Source organism: Triturus cristatus, chromosome 3_1 (genome assembly GCF_964204655.1).
Source record: "Triturus cristatus chromosome 3_1, aTriCri1.1, whole genome shotgun sequence".
Classification (NCBI taxonomy): Eukaryota; Metazoa; Chordata; class Amphibia; order Caudata; family Salamandridae; genus Triturus; species Triturus cristatus.
The window spans coordinates 1107980026-1107985951 of NC_140583.1; positions in this window are offsets into that span (position 1 = coordinate 1107980026).

A 5926-nucleotide genomic window follows, 5' to 3' on the forward strand; every position below is an offset into this window, starting at 1 on the left:
CGAGCTCAGGCAATGCTCAGAACACCCTGTTTTTAGGAAAAAAATTTAAACGTTTTTATTTTAGAAACCTGTCAGCCGTTCCATGTATGTAACGCTGAATTGAACTGTACGATATACCTCCTGCAGCTGCTGGCCTCTTTTTCTTCTCTCTCTCTTTTCTGTGCGCAGAGATACTCTTGTCAAGAGTCGATTCAAGCGCGGTATAAATCTATAAATAAAATAAATAAACAAGGCTGGGGTCTATAACCGCTTTGAAGTCTCCCCCAATGACGGTCATCCCCAAGGGCAAGGTAGCAACCAGGGAGGTGAGTCGTTTAAGTGTAGAGGCCAGCAGGGATTGAGCGGAATAGACCGCAAGAAGATTTAAAGGCCGATCCCCAAGGGTCCCCTCCAGGAGGACAAAGTAGCCCTGAGAGTCATGGGTCGCTCTGCGTGTCACTAGTGGAAGACCAGTGACAGGCACCAGGATAGCTACCCCTCTCGATCCCCGATTGAAGCCAGAGTGCCAGATTCCGCCATAACCATGTTGTACCAGAAAGGAGCAGTGGTTGCCTATTAGGTGGGTCTTCTGGAGCAGGAGTATGTCTATGGTGTGACACTGGGTATATCGCAAGACCGCTGCGCGCTTAACCTTATCTAACAGGCCATTAACATTCCCGGACATTATATGGAGCGGCACCTCCCCGGTATGATTGTCAGGCAGGGGGAAGGCGGATAAGGGGCCGGACAGCCGGCAAGTGTGGCAGAGGCGGCCGGAGTGAGGCTGTGACAGGAGGTAATGGATGTACTACCCTAATGGTGAGTGATGCACGCTTGCCTTGTTGTGGAGAAGAAATGCTGGTGCAATAAACAAAAACAAACAATACAAACCGGGGCCACTGCATCTCCCCCCTCCCGATACTTCAGGAACGGAAGCATCTGTCGCCCAAACAGTAGATAACTAAGAGAGAACCAAACTAAAACTCTTGGGAACAGGGAATCGTGGGGGACCCCTCCTCATATTAGGATGTTCATATCACTGTCCATCGGGAGATAAAGTTAGTAACCAGGCAGAGTACAGTCCCTGGGACGGAACAGGTAACAATCAGAAGGAACATATGGACTCAAGCGGGGTCTGTAAGAAGTGTCAGGCTGCGGGAGAGGTCCCTGTCTGGCAGGTCCAGCAGCGATGAGGGAGGCGAGGCAATCCCTGGATCGGAGCGGCTTGAAGAACCAGATCACCACTCGGCAGGGGGGCCCCGGCGAGCGGCTCGGGCGTTAGCTGCAGAGAAGGGTGCAACAGAGTCTGAACGGGCGCGCCTCTGACCCCTGCGCCTACAGGAGCGTTTGCGTTTCAGTTGGAGAGCTGGCACGTCTCGCTGGGCACCCCCTGCACTGTTCGAAGAAGGCGGATTCGGGGCACCGAGCCTTTGGGGGCATTCGTCTGTCGCCCATGTCCATGCCTCACCAGGGGTGTCGAAGAAGAGGGTTCTGTCCTGAAATGCCACTCGCAGACTGGCCGGGAAGAGGAGCCTGTATTGTATGTTGAGAGAGCGTAGCTTCTGCTTGACTTCTCAGAATGAGCGGCGCTGGCCCTGGACCTCACAGGTGTAATCGGTGAAGACCATGATTGTCTGGCCCTCGTGCTTAAGATGTTGTTGTTTACGGTCCTCGGCCAATATAGAGTCTCGGTCTAAGAAGTTGAGGTTCCGCATGATGATCGGCCTGGAGGGCGCTCCCAGCAGTGGTCGACTAGCAAGCAAGCGGTGTGCCCGTTCGATCGTGAACCATGGGGATAGGGAGCCCTCGGGCATCCACAAGCGCAGCCACCTCTCCACGAAGTCCGCCACCCGACCCTGCTCCACACCCTCTGAAAATCCGACCAGTCAAAGGTTATTGCGGCGGGACCTGTTTTCAGCATCTTCAGCCCGCCGATGCAGCTCCTGGGTATGAGACTGGAGTCGAGCAACCTGGGCCTTGAGCTGCTGAACGTCGTCCTCCATGGTGGATATGCGAGATTCAGCTTCTTTCATCCGGGCTGTGGCGTTGCGTAGATTCTGACGGATAAGAGTCACATCAACCCGGACTTCCGCAATCTTACTCTCCACCGAGGATTGCAATGCGTGGATATCCTGGAGGATGGTGGATAGGTCTACAGCGGCAGTGGCCCCCCTGTCGGCGGTCCCTCCAGCCGCCCTGGAGTCCGTGATGATGAACCGATCAATTTTAGTTTGGGTGGCGGGAGTTTTGGATGCTCTGGTTCTACCCATGACTGCCGTTCAGCAGGGAGAGAGATTCAGTCCAGTCTCCGGCGCCCAGGTGGGGAATGAAGGAAGCGGTTTAGAAGAGGGGCGGGGAAGGGCCCAGCCGCTCCACACCCCGCCACCCGAGCCACTGCCGATGTCTTTCGTCAGCGGACGCACACGCGTCTGCGGTTGGGAGTCTCAAGCGTATAGCGTTGCACTGAAGGGCCGAGGTTGGCGCCGGGACTAGGGCTCCAGGGCCGGCGCGGATGAAGGAGGAGAATGCAGCCCCAGTATGTTGAGGTGATGGGCGAGCCAGGAGTCAAGGAAGGGGGTAGGGAAGAAATAAGAGGACTACTTGCACCCCGCCACCCTGCTGTTGTGGCTGAAACTTTTCAGAGGGGTCTGTTCAACCCCTCCCGCCTGACACGCAGCTGCCTCTGAGAGGGTACGCCATCTTAGAGGGAGTCACCACTGCCCAAAATGGCAGCCGAGGCACCCTCTGCACCCTACCAGTGTGCCGGGGGGGGTCGCAGTGTGACGGGAGCGCCTCGCTCCAGTCCATGGCCACCGCGGCCAGCCGAGTTGGACCTGGGGGGGCCCTTATTTCAGGACCTCAGATGGTACCAGGTTGGGGGGGAGTCGTGCCAAGGAACGGGTCCCCCGGGCCGCTCGATCGACAGCTGAATCCCCACCACTCAGGGCCAAGGACAGGTGTAGCAGCAGGCCGGCTCCAGCACGCACCCCTGCTCCCCACCTCTGCAGCAGTTCTTCTCTAGGTCCTCAGGCCTTGCCTCACTTCCCACGTGTAGGCCCCTTGCAGGATGGGGGCCTACGACTAGCGCAGGTCTCCGTGACCCCAGCCCGGGCTTGCATGCATTGGGCTTGATGAGGTCGAGGGATCACACACACCTCACCGCCACTGCTCAAACAGCTCCTACCAATCTCGCCAGTGTCACAGCACCCGGCTGGTGCTCGGGAGCAGCCTCCCAGAACTGCCACGCCGGAGAGCGGGCTCAGTCTCCCTGCAGGGCAGCAAGCGGGCTCCAGAAGGGCGAAGCGCTGGGGGACCAGGGGAAGAGGTGCGCCTCCACCTTCCCGCCACCCGATCGGTGGCCAATTGCGCGCTCAGGCACACCCACGCCGCAGGATCTACTCTGGAGCACGCGGCAGGTCGGCCCTCCTAGGCCGTTCGTAGCGCTTCAGGCCGGGCAGAACAGGCCGTTACCAAGGAGAACTGGCTCGTAGGATCAGGCCGGGGTAGCGCCAACCGCTCTCCTGGGCCTGCACTCTCCGGTCAAGACCAGTCCGCTCCGCACACAGGACCACAGGTTAGGCGAGGATCGGAAGATCACCGCAGCGGGCTGCCATCTTGGGTATGCCACGCGGCGGGCTCGTATGTCAAAGATAGCCCCTGCCGCTCAGAATCGCCTTATACCGCTACCGAAGGGGGCCCCAGGGTCCCGTGCAGCAAGACACACACTGCAGGGATTGAAGAGGCACCGATGGCGGCGGATTGCAGAGTGGATGACGGAGGGGCTGAAGCACTTCTAAAGTGTGACCGCCATCTTGACGCTCTTGGCCACGCCCCCCCGCCGTCTGGAAGATTAAGCAAGCTATTGCCCAGAATCACATGGTGCTGGGCTAATCTCCTGCCGGCACCGGGGATCAAACCGTGAGCCCCCGGGTTCCGGATTCAGCTGCCCTGGCCGCTGCGCCACACCTCTTCCCTTCTGAGTCAGGTCTTGGCAATTGTTAAGGAACAAGCAGCAAGTCATGCTTTGGTGCCAGGTCCTTGGTTCTCGCTGTGTCGTTTGTTCCTTGTCCTTCTTCAGTTCCAAGGAAGTCAAATCAGCAGACCTGGTATCGTAGGGACCTCTAAATTCTCAATTAGGGGAGTGTGAAGTAGTTGCCAATGTGCTATCTACCCTAAGGGTGACTACACCCCCTATATGACCACTTCTTGTGAGGAGTGGGCGTTATCCTTCTCCAAAAACAAGATGGCGAAACCCTTCTCCGGCTGTTCACTTTAGGTAGCCCACCTTAGAGGTGTGGTTGGCTGCCCTAGGGCCAGATGGGTCACATGCAGGGGGTGGCGTCCCCCAGGTCTGGAGGGAAGCCGGGGTGGCATGTCAAAGGCACCAAGAGGCTTTGAAGCCTTTGGCCTCAATATGCTAAATTGCTAGCTATCCTGCTGGAGGGGGAAACGGCCTTTACAACAACTCCTAAACAATGACCTGGAACTGAACCACGACCTCCTTAACAACTACTTCATTAAACGACGAGTGGCCTTAACAACGACCCCGACATATAAACACGACCAAAAATGTAATTAATTTAAAGAACACTTCAAATGAAAACTAGTTGCAATAAACAATCTTGAAATTCGACATCTAATCGTTTTTTAGGTCTTGCGCCTAGCGTTGCAGTGCGTAGCACTGCTCGCGCAGCGCGAGACATTTAGTAGGTGAAAAACGGGGTTTCAGAGGCTGGCCTAGGAATCGCACACGCTCGTGCGTGTGCTTTTCCTTTTGAGCCACGCGATTGGGCTTTGCGTGTGTGTTTTAAACTAAGACGGCACGCAATAGGCCAAAGGCGGTCGCGTTGCTCCGCCCATGGCCTATTGGTGTCTATTACGCGCACCGGCCGTCATGTGGTTTCAATTATCGTGCCCAGACACGGGCACGATAATTAAAACCACATGGCTCGCAGTGGCGCGCGTGCACCACTCGCGGGCTTCTTTGTTTTGCAAGTGAAAGCGAACGCTTTCCCTGCCGCTTGTTTTAGTGGAGTCTGATAGCAACGTATGTAGATTGGGGAAAAGGACTATATGTAAAATATTATTCTAATGCAGGCTGAGAATCATATGAGCCCATATTTTTGTGGAATGCATAATGGAGTGGAGCGAAACATCGTCAAAACAAATTGATCTCATAAAACATTCAATTTGTATTTTTTTTTTTAAACCACAATTCAGGTCTCATGGGTGAAAACAGTCATGACGACACAGTGAGTATTCCGTGGCTGGGTGGTGGTGGTGTCTGAGCTCGTCCGGTTCTAGGTCGCGATGGTGCAAACAGTAAGTGATGTAGGTTGCCTTACCCAGCAACGTGTGAAATGCGCGAGGGGCGGATGTCACAGGGGTAGTGGAGGGGACAGCAGAGCTGTTCACCCCGGTGAGGCTAAGGCCGAAACCAACCGCCACCATTTTAAGACTTTGTGCGCGCGCCTCTTCATGGCCGTCTGTGAGACCGGGGCGCAGACATACATTGCTGCATTTCAGAATTCTCATGCCCCCCTTCCCCCCAACAGGGAAAAGGGCTGAGAATTATTGCATCCACTTGCGGCAGGGAAGGGTTCCAAGAACAGAGTTTTTTATTTCCAGGTCGGTTCCTCCATCTGCCATCTGCTTTTAAGTTCCACTAAATGAGACGTGTAGTTTTTCACCTCGGGCCTTCCGTTCAGCACCGTTTCCCCGTGAGGATTGGCCGCTTTGAAGGTTAACCGAGCTCGAAAGACTAACACACACAGCCAGTGTGAGTCCACGCCGGCTCACCATCAGATGGGTAAGGTCAGCTAGTGCCGTGTGCAGGGGTCAGATAGCAATGAAGTGTGCGGAGTTAGCATTTTGGAGTAAAAAAGAAATTGCAATGCGAGCAAACTCCGGTGACCTCATCAGCTGTGCAGACAGTGCATTCTCCATG